Source organism: Pan paniscus, chromosome 6 (assembly GCF_029289425.2).
Source record: "Pan paniscus chromosome 6, NHGRI_mPanPan1-v2.0_pri, whole genome shotgun sequence".
NCBI lineage: Eukaryota > Metazoa > Chordata > Mammalia > Primates > Hominidae > Pan > Pan paniscus.
This window is the reverse complement of record NC_073255.2, coordinates 15379633-15396416: the sequence shown is the minus strand read 5'-3', so window position 1 is coordinate 15396416 and position 16784 is coordinate 15379633.

Genomic DNA, 16784 nt, shown 5'->3' with positions numbered 1-16784 from the left:
AGAACATGCAGTGTTTGGTTTTTTGTTCTTGCGATAGTTTACTGAGAATGATGGTTTCCAATTTCATCCATGTCCCTACAAGGGACATGAACTCTTCATTTTTTATGGCTGCATAGTATTCCATGGTGTATATGTGCCACATTTTCTTAATCCAGTCTATCATTGTTGGACATCTGGGTTGGTTCCAAGTCTTTGCTATTGTGAATAGTGCCGCAATAAACATACGTGTGCATGTGTCTTTATAGCAGCATGATTTATAATCCTTTGGGTATATACCCAGTAATGGGATGGCTGGGTCGAATGGTATTTCTAGTTCTGGATCCCTGAGGAGTCGCCACACTGACTTCCACAATGGTTGAACTAGTTTACAGTCCCACCAACAGTGTAAAAGTGTTCCTATTTCTCCACATCCTCTCCAGCACCTGTTGTTTCCTGACTTTTTAATGATCGCCATTCTAACTGGTGTGAGATGGTATCTCATTGTGGTTTGGATTTGCATTTCTCTGATGGCCAGTGACGATGAGCATTTTTTCATGTGTTTTTTGGCTGCATAAATGTCTTCTTTTGAGAAGTGTCTGTTCATGTCCTTTGCCCGCTTTTTGATGGGGTTGTTTGTTTTTTTCTTGTAAATTTGTTTGAGTTCATTGTAGATTCTGGATATTAGCCCTTTGTCAGATGAGTAGGTTGTGAAAATTTTCTCCCATTCTGTAGGTTGCCTGTTCACTCTGATGGTAGTTTCTTTTGCTGTGCAGAAGCTCTTTAGTTTAATTAGATCCCATTTGTCGATTTTGGCTTCTGTTGCCATTGCTTTTGGTGTTTTAGACATGAAGTGCTTGCCCATGCGTATGTCCTGAATGGTAATGCCTAGGTTTTCTTCTAGGGTTTTTATGGTTTTAGGTCTAATATTTAAGACTTTAATCCATCTTGAATTAATTTTTGTATACAGTGTAAGGAAGGGATCCAGTTTCAGCTTTCTACATATGGCTAGCCAATTTTCCCAGCACCATTTATTAAATACGGAATCCTTTCCCCATTTCTTGTTTTTCTCAGGTTTGTCAAAGAGCAGATAGTTGTAGACATGCGGCGTTATTTCTGAGGGCTCCATTCTGTTCCATTGATCTATATCTCTGTTTTGGTACCAGTACCATGCTGTTTTGGTTACTGTAGCCTTGTAGTATAGTTTGAAATCAGGTAGCATGATGCCTCCAGCTTTGTTCTTTTGGCTTAGGATTGACTTGGCAATGCGGGCTCTTTTTTGATTCCATGTGAACTTTAAAGTAGTTTTTTCCAATTCTGTGAAGAAAGTCATTAGTAGCTTGATGGGGATGGCATTGAATCTATGTCCAAGATAATTTATAGATTCAATGTACAATTTTTGTGTAGACATATTTTTATTTCTCTTGGGTATATTCCTAGAGTGGAATTGCTGGATCGTATGGTTGCTATATGTGTGTTTTAGAAACTGACAGACTATTTTCCAAAGTCATCTCTCTTTTTAAAAATATTTTGGTCAATCTAACTAAATGTCAATTTTCTTGATCTATTCAAAGAAACAGCTTTCAGTTTCATTGATTTGTTTTTCTATTTTCTATTTCATTAATTTCCGCTCTAATTTTTATTATTTTTTGCTTCTGCTTGCTTTAGGTTCAGTCCCTACTCCCCCACCCGCCTTTTTTTTAGTATCCTAAGGTGGTAGGTTGGGTTATTGATTTGAGATCACTCTTTCATCTTAATAGCTTTAAATTTTCCTTTAAATGTTGCTTTACCTGCAATCCATAAATTTTGGTTTATTATGACTTCATTTTTATTGATCCGAAAGTATTTTCTGAACTTTCTTTTGGTTTCTTCTTTGACCTATTGGTTATTTAGGAGTGTGCTGTTCACGTATTTGTTAGTTTCCCCCATTTTTTCTAATTTCATTCTTTGGTGGTCAAGACATATACTTTGTATTATATCTATCCTTTTCTATTTGTTGAGATTTGTTTTATGGCTTATCATATGGCCTATCCTAGAGAATTGTCCATGTGCTTTTGAGATGAGTGTATATATTATTGTTGTCGGATGGGGTGTTCTCTAGATGCTTGTTAGGTCTAGTTGATTTATAGTAGTAAGTCTTTAATTTCCTTGTTGATTTTCTGTCTAGTTATTCTATCTGTTCTTGAAAGTCAGGTAGTGAGGTCTCCAACTATTGTTGTTGAGTTTCATTTCTCCTTTTATTTCTGTAAGTTTTTGCTTCATGTATTTTGATGCTTCATTATTTGATGCATATATACTTATAATGGCTATATCTTCCTGAAGGACTGAAACTTTTGATTATAAAATGTCCCTGTTTATCTCTAGTACCACTTTTTGTTCTCAACTCTATTTTGTCTGATATTAGTATCACAATTCATTTCCAGCTTGCTTGTGGTTGAATTTGCATGATATTTCTTTATTCATTCTTTTAATTTACTTATGTCATTAAATCTAGAATGTGTTTCCTATAGACAGAATATAGTTGGGTCATATTTTTTTTTGTAGTCTTACAACCCCTGCGTTTTTATTGAGTTGTGTAATGTATTCATACTTAATGTTGTTTATTATTATTGTAGTTGTATTTACATCTACCCTTTTACTTTTCATTTCTATATGTTTCATGCCTTTTTTGTTGATCTGCTCTTCTTTTTCATTAAGTAAATGTTTTTTATCTGGCATTTTAATTTCTTTAATGATTTTTTTCACTATATTTTTTGATATTTTTATTTTAGCAGTTATTCTAGGGCTTGCCATATACATCTTAATTTATCAGAATCATCTTTTGGTATGTACTAGCTTAATTCCAGTGGTATATAGATATAGAAATATTACCCCTATAAGGCTATATTCTCTTATCCCCCTTTTTTGTGGCATAACTGCTATACATTTATACCAATTAATATTGCAAACCAAATGACACATTATCATTATTATTTTGTTATATTTAATTAGTTCCATAGCTTAATATACCTTTGCTACCACACATCTTCTTCGTGCTGATGTTGGTAAATATATTACACATATATTACAATTCTTTAAGTTATAAGTCCAACATTATGTTGTATACATAATTATTTTATACCATTGCTTTTTAAATCAGTTTTAAGAAGAAAGAAACTTAAGCATGTATACTTTTATTTTTATTCCTAATTACCTTTACCAGTAGTTTTCTTTGGTCTTATGGATTTAAATTACCAGCTGGGGTCACTTGCTTTCAGCCTGAAGAACTTCCTTTAGTATTTCTTTTAAGGTAAATCTACCTGCAATGAATTGCTTTTGTTTGTTTGTAGTATTTAAAGTGAACTGTAACATTTATGCACACATTTCATAAGAGTAATAATTTAGAAGTCTCCACAACAAATTGAAATTTTTATTGACACATAATAATCTAGCCATGTCCAAGATTTATAGTAATTCAGATATTTGAATTTACAAGTACATTTTAATTGGCCGAAGTTTTTGCATACATTGGGCCGGTAAACATATTTGAATCCTGATTCATCCTACTTCTTTAGGGCACAAAAATGTCTCACTGGCAAGGAAAGGAAAGAGAAATGAATCTTGTAGAGAGGGCTCCATTTAAAAATAAGTCTCAATTTCTCATTTGATTTTGATAGAAATGTGTTAAAGCTGAATGATGGAATTAACACCAAGTCCGATGTGAGAAAAACCAAACAAACAAAAAACCACTTTTAAGGCCGGGCGCGGTGGCTCATGCCTGTAATCCCAGCAATTTGAGAGGCTGAGGCGGGTGGATCACCTGAGGTCAGGAGTTTGAGACCAACCTGGCCAACATGGTGTAACCCTGTCTCTACTAAAAATACAAAAATTAGCTGGACATGGTGTTGGGTACCTGTAATCTCAGCTACTTGGGAGGCTGAGGCAGGAGAATTGCTTGAACCCGGGAGGCAGAGTTTGCAGTGAGCTGAGATTGTGCCACACTCCAGCCTGGGCAACGTGAGTGAAACTCCATTTAAAAAAAAAAACCTTTATCCGTGGAATGTGAATCCTTTAAAATTTTCAGGCCCAGAGAGGCCTTATGATGAGATAGCAATCAAGTCCTACTCCCCCAGCCCCCGCACCTTTTGAGCTATGTACTATGTATTCATCCCTTGAAACTGCTATTGCCACGAGTAGCTGTAAATTAACCTAATAATGCTGTACTGGGCACTATAACCCAAACCCTATAGCTTAACAATGTATAGCCAATCAATAGTGTATGTTATTTAATGTAAATTCTTTGTAAACAACTCAGAAACTGCTTCTTTTTGTTTAAAAATCTGCTGGTGACTACTGTTAATAGAAATGTATATTCAGAGAAACTTGAATCTATGCCCCTGGGTTACAATCCTCAAGCTTGGCCCAAATAAACTCTGTACTTTTATTTTTTAAAAAAATGCCTCATTGAAATTAATACACAGATCTTTTTACATAGAGTTTGTGTCTCTGATGACTATGCAGAAGTGGGTAGCATCAAAAGTATACCCAAAAGCATTTAAAACACTTGTTTTATTTTGCTAAAGGTTAGATTTCTGACTTTGACAGTTTATATATTTTTTCAGACCAAAAAAGACACATTAAAAAGTTATATACTTATCAAATTTGTATTTTTGATTTCAGGTAGTATTATATCATTTCTAGTAATTATTCAGTTGGTACTGACAGGATTATTTAAGAAGTCAAATGGAAAGTCTAGAGCTGTGAATACTTTCTATTGTGTTGTGGAGTATTGTATGTGAAGACAAATCTACATGTGCCTGAAGGCAAATTTAGTCTTTTATTTGTTATCTGAGAACTCTGAGTTTGTTGGTATGCATGGAGTACTGCTTTAATACTTATATTTAGTAATTTTATTAATGAAAGGCAATATCCTGAGGGGCAATGATTCTTATATCCTCTTTTTAATATTAATTGATTTAATATATTGCCAACTCTAATACTGATCCTTCCAATCCCATGAGTGGCCTTTCTGAAGTAATCTGACATGTTTAATGCATTATAATGATAATAATGACAATTACTTGGTTTTCTTTTATGCATTTCTTCTGAGGAGCTCAAAGCACCTTAGGCCTTTTTTATATAATTAATTTTTATAAAATATTTATAATTTGGTAAAACTCACATAGGAGAGGATATACACTTAAGAAAGAGCAGTATTTCTATAACCCAGAGCTAAGATACCATGGTCTAGTATTAAAAACATATTGAAATATTTAAGTTGTATTTTCATGTGTGTCTCTGGGTTCCACATAGGCTCTAGGCTAAAATTTTGTACCCATTTTCTACTTCTTTTTTCTTTATCTACCTCTTGCAAACTGAGATATCCAACTCAACTGACCAATTCCAGTAAACATTTTCGTTAGTCAGTAGACAATTGTCCAATAGAAAATTTCATTCAAACATGTTAATTCTATAGTAACATTAAGAATCAGTCCTTACTATACCTAATTTTGAGATACTGTGAGTAAATAAGATTAATATATATACGAAGTCACACATATACACAGATACACATAGACTTAGACATAGTTCAATAAAGGGAGGATAAAGATTCTTTTGTAGACTCAGTGATACAGGAGGTAGACAGAAATTATTTAGGTAGATAGTGAGGGTAAAAGAGTCCTTAGCAAAGCTTCCCTTCTCACAAAAAGCAGCACAAGAGATTATTTTTTTCCTAGCAAAGAGCAGCCTGAAAAGTTGAACTGCAAACGTAGAGAAACAAGCTGGGAGCTTGGATGGGCAAATGCTGCCAGCTGTGCCAACAGAAAAGGGCTACCTGGGGGCCAGGCATATCCAGTGTGGAGGGTCCATCTTCCCTTTTTTTGTTACCACATGTACAGTAAAGGAATGGCAACATGTTGCTGGCCAGGCAGATAATCCATCTGCATAATAAAAGACTAGGGTGGGGTGGCCATAAATTCACACCCTGTACAAATAGCATGCCTAGTCCTAACCGGTTTTTTGAGCCTTATGCAAATGGTATACCTGGTCTAACCAATCTTTTGTGCCCTATATAAATTAGACACTGCTTTCTCAAGCTCATCTATAAAACCTCCTGTATTTCACCACAGAACTGGCAACCCATTTCTCTGGGACCCCTCTCTGCTGCAGAGAGCTCTTCTCTTTATTTCACCTATTAAACTTCCACTCCTAACCTCACTCTCTGTGTGTCCACATCCTTGATTTCCTAGACATGAGATGATGAACCTCAAGTACCACCCCAGACAACAAGGCTGCTTCATCAGGACACAAACCTGCCTGTACCAGGACCTCTGATCTGTGTGCAGGTATGTGAATGTATAGAAATATGTATTTTTGCTTTAAGAAATTGGTGTGCTACATGGCAAGATATATGTAAGTTTTGGTGGAAAATAATCATTTCAATATATAATGGTAAGGAAATACAGCATATTATAAAGAGAAGATTTAGTCAGATATATGATCATGAAGACTTTGACAAATCAGATTTCATAATTTAAGAGAAAATGTAACTATGTTACTTTCATGGGATGAATAATGTTCCCCCCAAACCTATATGTTGAGGGTCTAACTTCTAGTACCTCAAAATCTGACTGTATTTGGTGATAAATCTTTTAAAGGAAATTAAGTTAAAACAGGGTCATTAGGATGGGTCCTAATCCAATACGACTGATATCCTCATTAGAAAAGGACACACAGACAAAGGGATGACCATTTAAGGGCACAATGAGAAGGTAGCCCTCTGCAAGCCATGGAAAAAACCAAACCTGCTGATACCTTGATCTTGAACTTGAATCCTCCAGAATGGTGAGAAAATAAATTTCTGTTGTCTGAGCTACCCAGTCTGTGATAATTCATATGACAACCCTCTCAAACAAATACAGTTACTAAGATGACAGTTTGTTTAAGGAAATTCAGCTCAAAAAGAATGGAAGACTCCAACAAGTACAATTGTCAACAATCTCAGAAGGAAGTGTAAGTAGTTAATTCTATATGTCAGCTTGACTGGGCTAGTGGGGCCCAGATTAAACATTAATTCTAGGTATTTCTGTGAGGGTGTTTCTGGATGGGATTAGCATTAGAATTGGTTGACTCAGCAAAGTAGATTGTCCTCCCCAATGTGGGTGGACTTCATTGAATTTGTTGAGAAGGAGAAGAATTATCTCCTTTTTGCCTCCTGCCTTCCTGTAGAGTTGGGACATTAGTCTTCACTTCCTCACTTGGATTGAAATTTACACCATAGGCTTCTTGGTTCTCAGGCCTTTGGACCCAACCTGGAATTATACCACCAGCTTTCCTGGGTCTCCAGCTTGCAGATTGTGGGATTCTCAGCCTCCATAATTGTGTGAGCTAATTTTGTATAGTAAATATCTTCATATATATGTGTCTATGTGTTTGTGTGTGTGTGTATATATATAAATATATGTGTGTATATTTATATATCCATATCCTATTGGGGATCCTATATATATATATCGTATTATATATATACACATATGTATTATATACATATTGTATATGTATATACAATATATCTATACACACATACACTCACACATACATACACACATACATATATACTTTATTTGTTCTATTTCTCTGGAGAACCCTGACTAATAAAGAAAGAAAGCTCTAAATCTAACAAAAGCAGAAAAAAGTACAGTAAGAGAAGCATAATTCATATGAAAATATTCCACAATTAAAGTTTTATTATATCCTGTGTTTTTTCTGTGTGCTGTTACTAGTGTGTTTTGTAACTTCAGATGATTTCTTATTGCTCACTAACATCCTTTTCTTTCAGACTGAAGAACTCCCTTTAGCATTTCTTGTAAAACAGGTTTGGTGTTGATGAAATCCCTCAGCTTTGGTTTTTCTGAGAAGGTCTTGATTTCTTCTTCATGCTTAAAGAATATTTTCATCAGATACACTACTCTAGGGTAAAAGTTTTTTTCCTTCAGCATATTAAATATGTCATGCCACTCTTTCCTGGCCTGTAAGATTTCCACTGAATAGTCTGCTGCCAGACATATCGGAGCTCCATTGTATGTTATTTGTTTCTCTTCTCTTTCTGGTTTTAGTATCCTTTCTTTATATTTGACCTTTAGCAGTCTGATTATTAAATGCCTTGAGGTGGTCTTTGTTGGGTTAAATCTGCTTGGTGTTCTATAATCTTTTCGTAATTGAATATTGGTATCTTTCTCAAGGTTTGGGAGGTTTTCTGACATCCCATTGAGTAAACTTCCTATCCCATCTCTTTCTCTACCTCCTGTTTAAGGCCAATAACTCTTAGATTTGCCCTTTTTGAGGCTATTATCTAGATCTTGTAGGCATGTTTTATTGTTTTTTATTATTTTTTCATTTTGTCTCCTCTGTGTATTTTCAAATAGCCTATCTTCAAGCTCATTAATTCTTTATTCTGCTTGATCAATTCTGCTATTAAGAGACTCTGATGCATTCTTCAGTGTGACGGTTGCATTTTTCAATACCAGAGTTTCTGCTTTATTCCTTTTTATTAATTCTATCTCTTTGTCAAATTTGTCTGATAGAATCCTGAATTCCTTCTGTATGGTATCTTGAATTTCTTTGAGTTTCCTCAATACAGCTATTTTGAATTCTCTGTCTAAAAGTTCATGTATCTTTGTTTCTCCAGGATTTGTCCCTGGTGCCTTATTTAGTTCAATTGCTGAGGTCATGTTTTCCTGGAGGGTTGTTTGTCTGCATCTGGGCATTGAAGAGTTAGGCATTTACTGTAGTCTTCATAGTCTGGGCTTATTTGTGCCTGCCTTTCCTAAGAAGGGTTTCCAGGTGTTCAAAGGGACTTGAGCCACAATACCCTAATATCACTGTGGTTCTTGCAGACTCATAGAGGTACCACCTTGGTGGTCTCTGGTAAGGTCTGGAAGAATTCTCTGGACTATGAGGCAGAGACTGTTCTTCTTTTCCCTTACTTTCTCCCAAACAGAGTCTCTGTCTCTATGTTCAACTTCCTGGAACTGGGGATAGGGGGACACAAGCACCCCTGTGGCCACCAACATTAGAACTGCACTGGTTAAGACCTGAAGCCAGCACAGCATGGGTCTCATCCAAGGCCTGCTGTAATCACTACCTGGCTACCACTTAAGTTCACTCAAGACCCTAGGGCTCTACAATCAGCAGGTGGCAAACGGCCAGGTTTATGTCCCTCCCTTTAGGGCTGTGAATTCCCCTAGGTCCTGCTTGGGTCCAGAGATGCTATCTGGGTGCCAGGGATTGAAGTCAAGAACCGTAGAAATTTACCTGGCCTCTATTCTATTGCAGCTAAGCTGGCATTCAAACTACAAGACAAAGTCCTTCCCTCTCTTCCTTTCCCTTTCCACAGCCAGCAGAGCCTCTCTTTGTGGCTACCACCACCACTAACCCATGGGTGGTTCTGCCAGGCCACTGCCAGTGTTCACTTAAAGCCAAGAGCTCTTCAGTCATCTTAGGGTGAATGTTGGCAGGCCCGGGACTCACCCTTCAGGGCAGTGGGCTCCCTTTTGGCCAAGGGCAGGTCCAGAAATGCTGACCAAAAGCCTAGGCCTGGACTCAGGTACCCAAGAGCCTGCTTGATGCTCTTTCCTACTGTGGCTGAACTGGTACCTAAGGTACATGACAGAGTTTTCTTTACTTTTCCACCGCTTTTCTCCAACAGAAGGAGTCTTTCACTCTAGCCATTGCAGCTGTGTTGGGGTACATATGGAGCTAGAACATCTCAGAGCCCAACGCCCGTGGTGTACTCCTTGGGTATCATTGTTGGCTATTCAGGGCCCAGAGGCTCTTTAGTCAGCAGGTAATGAATCCTGTCAGGTCTCTATTGCGACAGGGCAACATTGAGTTCAATGTGAAGTCCCCCAGTTGCTGTGCTTTCCCTTTTCCAAGTGAACAGATTTCTCCACCTTGTGTGGTGCCTACTGGGTGATGGGGAAGGGATGGCACAAGCACTCCCTTAACCATCCTGACTGGTACCTCATTAGGATGCATTCTCCTGCCCCCTACCACCACCCAGTCTACTGTCTATGTTCCCAGCCCAGAATTAGAACTTGTTTAGGAATTACAGTCCTTGTAGCCTAGACTGCCCTTCAAGTTTACTTAGGGCCCGAGAATAATCCAGCCCTTGGTGGCAAGGCTTCCTGGAAATCAAGCTCCAGCAATTGGGGTGGATGATTCCCCTCTGGCTAGGGCCAGCCCAAATGCTCCCGCGGTGGGTGGACGTCAGCTCAATACAGCCTGGTCCTGCTTTCCGTTATGTCAGGGCAGCACTGAGTTCAATGCAAAGCCTCACAATTGCTGTGCTCTTCCTCTCCCAAGTGCCCAGATTCTTTGAGGTGCCCAGTCTCAGCCTGGGGATTGGGGAAGGATAGAGTTGGTGATTCAATGTCTCTTTCAGTGATGTGAAGTTAAAACCAGGTACTGTGATTGCTGAAGTGATTTTTGGTTCTTGTGATGGTGCTTTTTGTTTGTAGTTGTTAAAATTTGGTGTTCCTGGCCGGGTGCGGTGGCTCACGCCTGTAATCCCAGTACTTTGGGAGGCCGAGGCAGGCGGATCACAAGGTCAGGATTTCTAGACCAGTCTGGCCAACATAGTGAAACCCTGTCTCCACTAAAAATACAAAAAAATTAGCTGGGCGTGGTGGTGTGCGTCTGTAATCCTAGCTACTCGGGAGTTTGAGGCAGGAGAATTGCATGAACCCTGGAGTCAGAGGTTGCAGTGAGCTGAGATCACGCCATTGCACTCCAGCCTGGGCGACAGAGTGAGACTCAGTCTCAAAAAAACAAAAACAAAAACAAAAAATCTGGTGTTCCTGCAGCGGGGACAAACAGTGTAGGCTTCTATTCAGTCATCTTGCTCTGCCTCCTCAATTTGTTTATTAGTTCTTATAATTGTTGGTGGAGTCTTTAGGTTTTTCTATATATAAGATTATGTCATCAACAAATTGTGACAATCTCACTTCTTTCTTTTCTATTTGAATGCCTTTCAGTTTTCTTTTGCTTAACTGTTCTGGCCAAGAATTTCAGTATGTTAAACTTGATCTTTGTCATGTTCCCAATGTCATAGGAATGGCCTTTGACTCTTCACCATTAAGATTTTAACTGTGTGCTTGTCATATATGGCCTTTATTGTGTTGAGGACCGTTACTTTTGCACCTACTTTGTTGAGAGTTTTTACCATGAAATAACGTTGAATTTTGTCATATACCTTTTCTAAATATATTGAGATGATGATATGGTTTCTGTCCTTTTTGTTCTGTTAATGCGATATATCAAATGTATCAATTTATGTATGTTGCACTAGTCTTGCATTTTAGAAATAGAGTCCTCTTGATCATGGTGAATGATCCTTTTAATGTACAGACACATGGTTTGCTAGTATTTCGTTGAGGATTTTTGCATCTAAGTTTATCTTTGATATTGAGTGTAATTTTTTTTTAAACGTGTACATTTACATTTCCAACTATAAACTTCTCCTTAGTACTCTTTACTGGATCCCATTAATTTTGGTGTGTTTTTATTTTCATTTGTCTCCAGGTATTTTTAAAATTTTCTTGTTACTTATTTGACTTACTGGTTGTTTAAGAGTGTGTTAATTTTCTTATGTATTTGCGGATTTTCCAGTTTCCTTGTACTATTGATTTCTAGTTTCATTTCATTGTCATTGGAAAAGATACTTGTATGATTTCAATCTTCTTGTATTTGTTAAGACCTGTTTTGTGTCCTTACATGTGGTCTATCCTAGAAAACATTCTATGTATACTATAAAAGAATGTATACTTTGCTGTTATTAGGTGGATTATTCTGTACATATCTGTTGGGTTCTATTGGTATATAATGTTGTTCAGGTCCCTATTTCCTTGTTGATTTTCCAGTTGTTGTTCTTTCCATTGTTGAAAGTGGTGTACTGAAGTCTCCTATTAGTATTGGGTTGCTGTCTATTTCTCCTTCAATTCTGTCAAAGTTTGTTTTATATATTTAGGAGCTCTGGTTTAGTACATAAATATTTATAATTGTTAGATCTTCTTGGTGAATTGACCCTTTTATCATTATATAATATCCTTGTTCATGTCTTATAATAGTTTTCAAATTAAAATCTGATTTTATCTGATATTATTATAGTTATTCCTACCCTCTTTCAAGGTATTTGGTCACTTCAGACAATTTGATTGTAATGTACCATTTTCACAGAATACCTTTTTTTATCCTTTCACTTTCAGCCTATGTGTGTCCTTGGATCTAAAATAAGTCTCTTGTAGAAAATATATAGTTGAATCCTGGTTTTAAATTTATCAATCTGTAACTTTTGATTGGGGAGTTTTATCCATTTAGATTTAAATTAATTACTGATAGGGAAGGAGTTACTATTTCCATTTTTAATTGTTTATTGTCTGTCTCGTAGATTTTTGTCTTTTCCTTTCTCACTACCTTTCTTTGTGTTTCATTGATTTTTTTGTGGCAATATGCTTTGATTTTCTTTTCATTTTCTCTCATGTATATTTTAAACATATTTTCTTTGTTGTAACCATTGCATTTACATAAAACATCTTCAAGTTATAAGCCTATTTTAAACTGATAACAACTTAACTTCAATTACATACAAAAACTCTACTCCTCTACAGCACCATACCCTCACTTTATGTAATTGATGTCACAAATTACATTTTTATATAATTTTTACACAATATCATAGATTTATAATTTCTTCAAAATGTTTTTGTCATTTAAAACAGTAGCCCAAGTTATATCTTTCTTGTTTAAAGTCAAGGGGAAAAAAGCATGATATCTCTGTATAATATTAGCAAATATCCACAGATTCTCTCCATGTTTGGTTCTCATGCCCAATGCTAAAACTATTACTGTGCCCAGGGAAACTGGGATCCTCCAGTTGTCCATTCATCACTCACATGCTCTCCCTGAGACTCAGCTGTTTTTAAAGCACATAGAAAGAAATAAAGAAAATAGAGTTGACTGCTCCTCTCAAGTAAAATAAGAATACTTTAACCAAAGAATGGGAGTTGGTGCTTGATTTTCAAAAAATTCTGACTATAAGCAGAAATATTTGTGACTGAGTTTTGACACCTTTAACCTAGGGATACCAAAATTGATTTCAAAATCTATAACCTTTCCAGTCATAGTCTTGTTTTATGTTCAGCAGTTTAAGGGAGTGACTTTTGACCAAGGGTGTAAGTTTTATATTTTGGACTAATCAGTGTTACTGTCTTGCTCACTATAGTGTTACCTCAAGTGACTTCTCCTGACTTAGGTCTGCCTCTATTAATGACCTATTAAGAACAGTCACTGTTCACAGTTTGAAATATAATGTACTTCTTTAAGGATAAACATAAAATTATATGTTAATTTTTAAAAAACCAAATTTGCCCAATTACAGAATGGAAAAGGTAGAATGAAGAAAATATCACAAATATCTTCAAATAGTTAAAAAAATTGTTCCAGGAAAAAGGCTGGCTAATTTTATACAGAAGCATATATTATTTGACTTGCTATAAATAAAAGCTTCCTAATAATTAGAACTGTTCAATCAGAAACTGAAATTGATTGCAGCGGTGTGAACTAGAATTTATTGCAGTGGTTTCTCTCAATGGGAAGTTTTAGAAACAATAGAGAAGATCTTTCAGGATTTTATGGAGGAAGAGTCTTTCACTGTATGGTTTGGGTAATATGACTTCTGGGCTTTCCTTTAAAATTGTGTGATTGTCCATGCCAATTTTCAAACTAAGCTACATATTTTAAATGAAATACAGCATAGGGCTGATATGTTTCTACATTCAAATTTTATTCATATCTGCTTATATTCTGAACAAAAAGATAGCTTCTAAGTTCTAGAAATTTAAACATTAAAACTTCAAAAGGTAGGGTTTTTTTTTTTACAATCTCATAATCAACAGCCAGTGTATACAAATGAAAAGAAAATTATAAATTGGTAAAAATAAAGTGTGGGCTTATATGGGTTAGCACTTTATTAAAATGTTAATAGTAATTCTGAAGTTTTAGTAAGGGAATAAAAGTACTGACTATGATATAATATGTTGACTTCCATTGAATAAGTGATTTTACTGGATCTAGATGGCAATGTAAATATAACAAAATTTTTGAATTTATTCCTGCTTCCTCAAAGCCTAAAATTTATCCTGGTAGAAATATTCCTTAAAAAATTTACAATTTTATTGGTTTTTCTGTAGTCAAGATTTCCAAATTTCTAATGTGGAGTTTTCATTATTCACTGTGAGTGTTATATTGACTCTTTAGTGGAAAGCATACCTATTGAATGAATAGGTCTATGATAACAGCATGAAGATTTCTGGTGATACACTACATGCTACTAGAAAAAGTAAAAGCATGGATAAGATACTAAATATTGAAACTAATGGCATATATTACCCTAGGCAAGGAAAAAAGCAAATGAAAAATTAGCTTTTTATTTCTGACACAAAACTATCATTGAATTTAAATCATGTTGTGATGGAGACTATATAATGAATACCTTAATGACAATGCTTGTAATGCTATTTTGTTTGATTGTGTTTATTTGTTGAATTAATAAGCCTTTGAGAGCACTCTACTAGTATCTAGGGTTCATTAGAAGTATATTTTGCAATTTCTCGGTTGTAAATTCCTTATAATAATTTGACATGTAAATAGAATTTATATAGAGAGATTTAGATCCAATTTAACACCTGTTGAATAATTGGTTCTGTGATTTAAAAATTATTTTAGCATATATCTACTTTTAGTTTCATATAATTAGTTTGATAAATAAACACTGAACTGAATTAACTGTATAATTGAATTTCATTATATTTATCTGAGCTCTGCTGTGCTGTATAAATCACATAGAAAGTTAATGTATCAGATATGTTTTCTGTTTCATAGTTCTTGTTTCTGTTTCTTGACAGTCAAAACTTGTAAAAAGTAATTGAAACAGTAGTAGCCTTTTACTAGAGATAATTCTAATTTGTAGCTATTAACTCTTACTTGAGAATTTTTAAGGCCAAAAAGTGTTTCCAAATATAAAATTTATTCCTGTGACAATGTATTTTTTTGTTAAATTATTTCCTGGTACATCTAAGTTTTACAACAATTAGTAAATACTTTCATTATTTAAGAGTATTGGCTTGTTTGGGGAAAATATTAGTATTGTGTTTCTTAGGAAAGAATAGTTCTCTCAACTCAATAGGGAACAGCTTCAAAAGTGTTCTATATCTCCTATACCAACACTGAAAGCTAATTATTATTCTTTTCTTAGGGCAAGTGGTATCTTACCTAATTTTCTACTATCTTCTAAGTTTATGAAAAGTTAGATTCTATTTTAATTTGTTGGTATGTCTCTTTCAAAAATTTCATATTAAGTATCTAAAATTGGGTTTTGCTATGTTTAAGCTATGAGAACAGAGATAATTTGATGTGAATACCTTTAGTTTGTGTTTAAATTCTTTATATTCAAATTATATCAATTTAAAGAAGTATTTTTCAAGCTTGATGTTAATTTGAATCTTGGTTTTAGACATTCAGATTAATTTTTCTCCTTTATCTTCTGAATGTTCTGGTGCTTACTGTAGTCAATCCTCTTGATATTTTTTTCATTTATATTTTTCTACAACAGATAGCTTGACTTCTTTCTATTGTTCTTTTAATTGCCAGGGTGGAAAAAGAAGAGGATGTAGCATTTTATTGTAAATACATTGAGTCTATTGTTGATTAGGTTTGGCTACTGAACTTCCTCGTACAGGTTCTTTTTGTGAAATTGGTAATTACAAAATATCTGTCTATGCTTCTAAACTCAATGCCATTTTTTAAAAGTTTTTAATTTTCTTCAATTTCTGAAAATACCATTAGACTAATGGATTTTATATAGGTAGCTTCAATGTCTTTCTTGTCTATGAATATATTCCTTTGAATGAGGAAAACTTACTTTTGTTAGACACTTATCTCAGACAATAATTTGTAAACTTGACCATGCTAAATTTGTATTTTGCCCCAGAGTTGGTATTTTTATGATAACTCTGTTTTGTTTACACATATTATTTCTCAATACTCCATGCAATTTTTTTTTTCTATAAGTGTGGCATCAAAATAAAAGTTATACCATACAAAGTGAAACAGGTAAGGAATGCTTTATTTAAGACTACCGCAACAGGGGAGAAAGGCCAGAGCTAAGTTTGACCTCAACGTCACTAAAGCAGAGAGGATAGGGTTTTATGAGTTCTGGGGTGAGCTAGTGCAAAAGTCCTGTAGGACATTAGGGAAAAGTCATAAGCCATCTGTATTAGTCAGGGTTCTCTAGAGGGACAGGACTAATAGGATAGATGTATATTTGAAGGGGAGTTTATTAAGGAGTATTGACTCATGATCACAAGGTGAAATTCCACAACAGGCTGTCTGCAAGCTGAGGAGCAAGGAAGCCAGTCTGAGTCCCAAAACCTCAAAAGTAGGGAAGCCGACAGTGCAGCTTTCAGTCAGTGGCTGAAGGCTGAGCACTCCTGGCAAACCACTGGTGTAAGTCCAAGAGTCCAAAAGCTGAAGAACTTGGAGTCTGGTGTTCCAGGGCAGGAAAACATCCAGCATGGGAGAAAGATGAAGACTGGAAGACTCAGCCTGTCTAGTCCTTCCATGTTTTCTTGCTTTATTCTAGCTGCACTGGCAGCTGATTAGATGGTGCCTGCCCAGATTGAGGGTGGGTCTGCCTCTGCCAGTAAACTGACTCAAATATTAGTTTCCTTTGGCAACACCCTCACAGATACACCCAAGAACAATACTTTGCA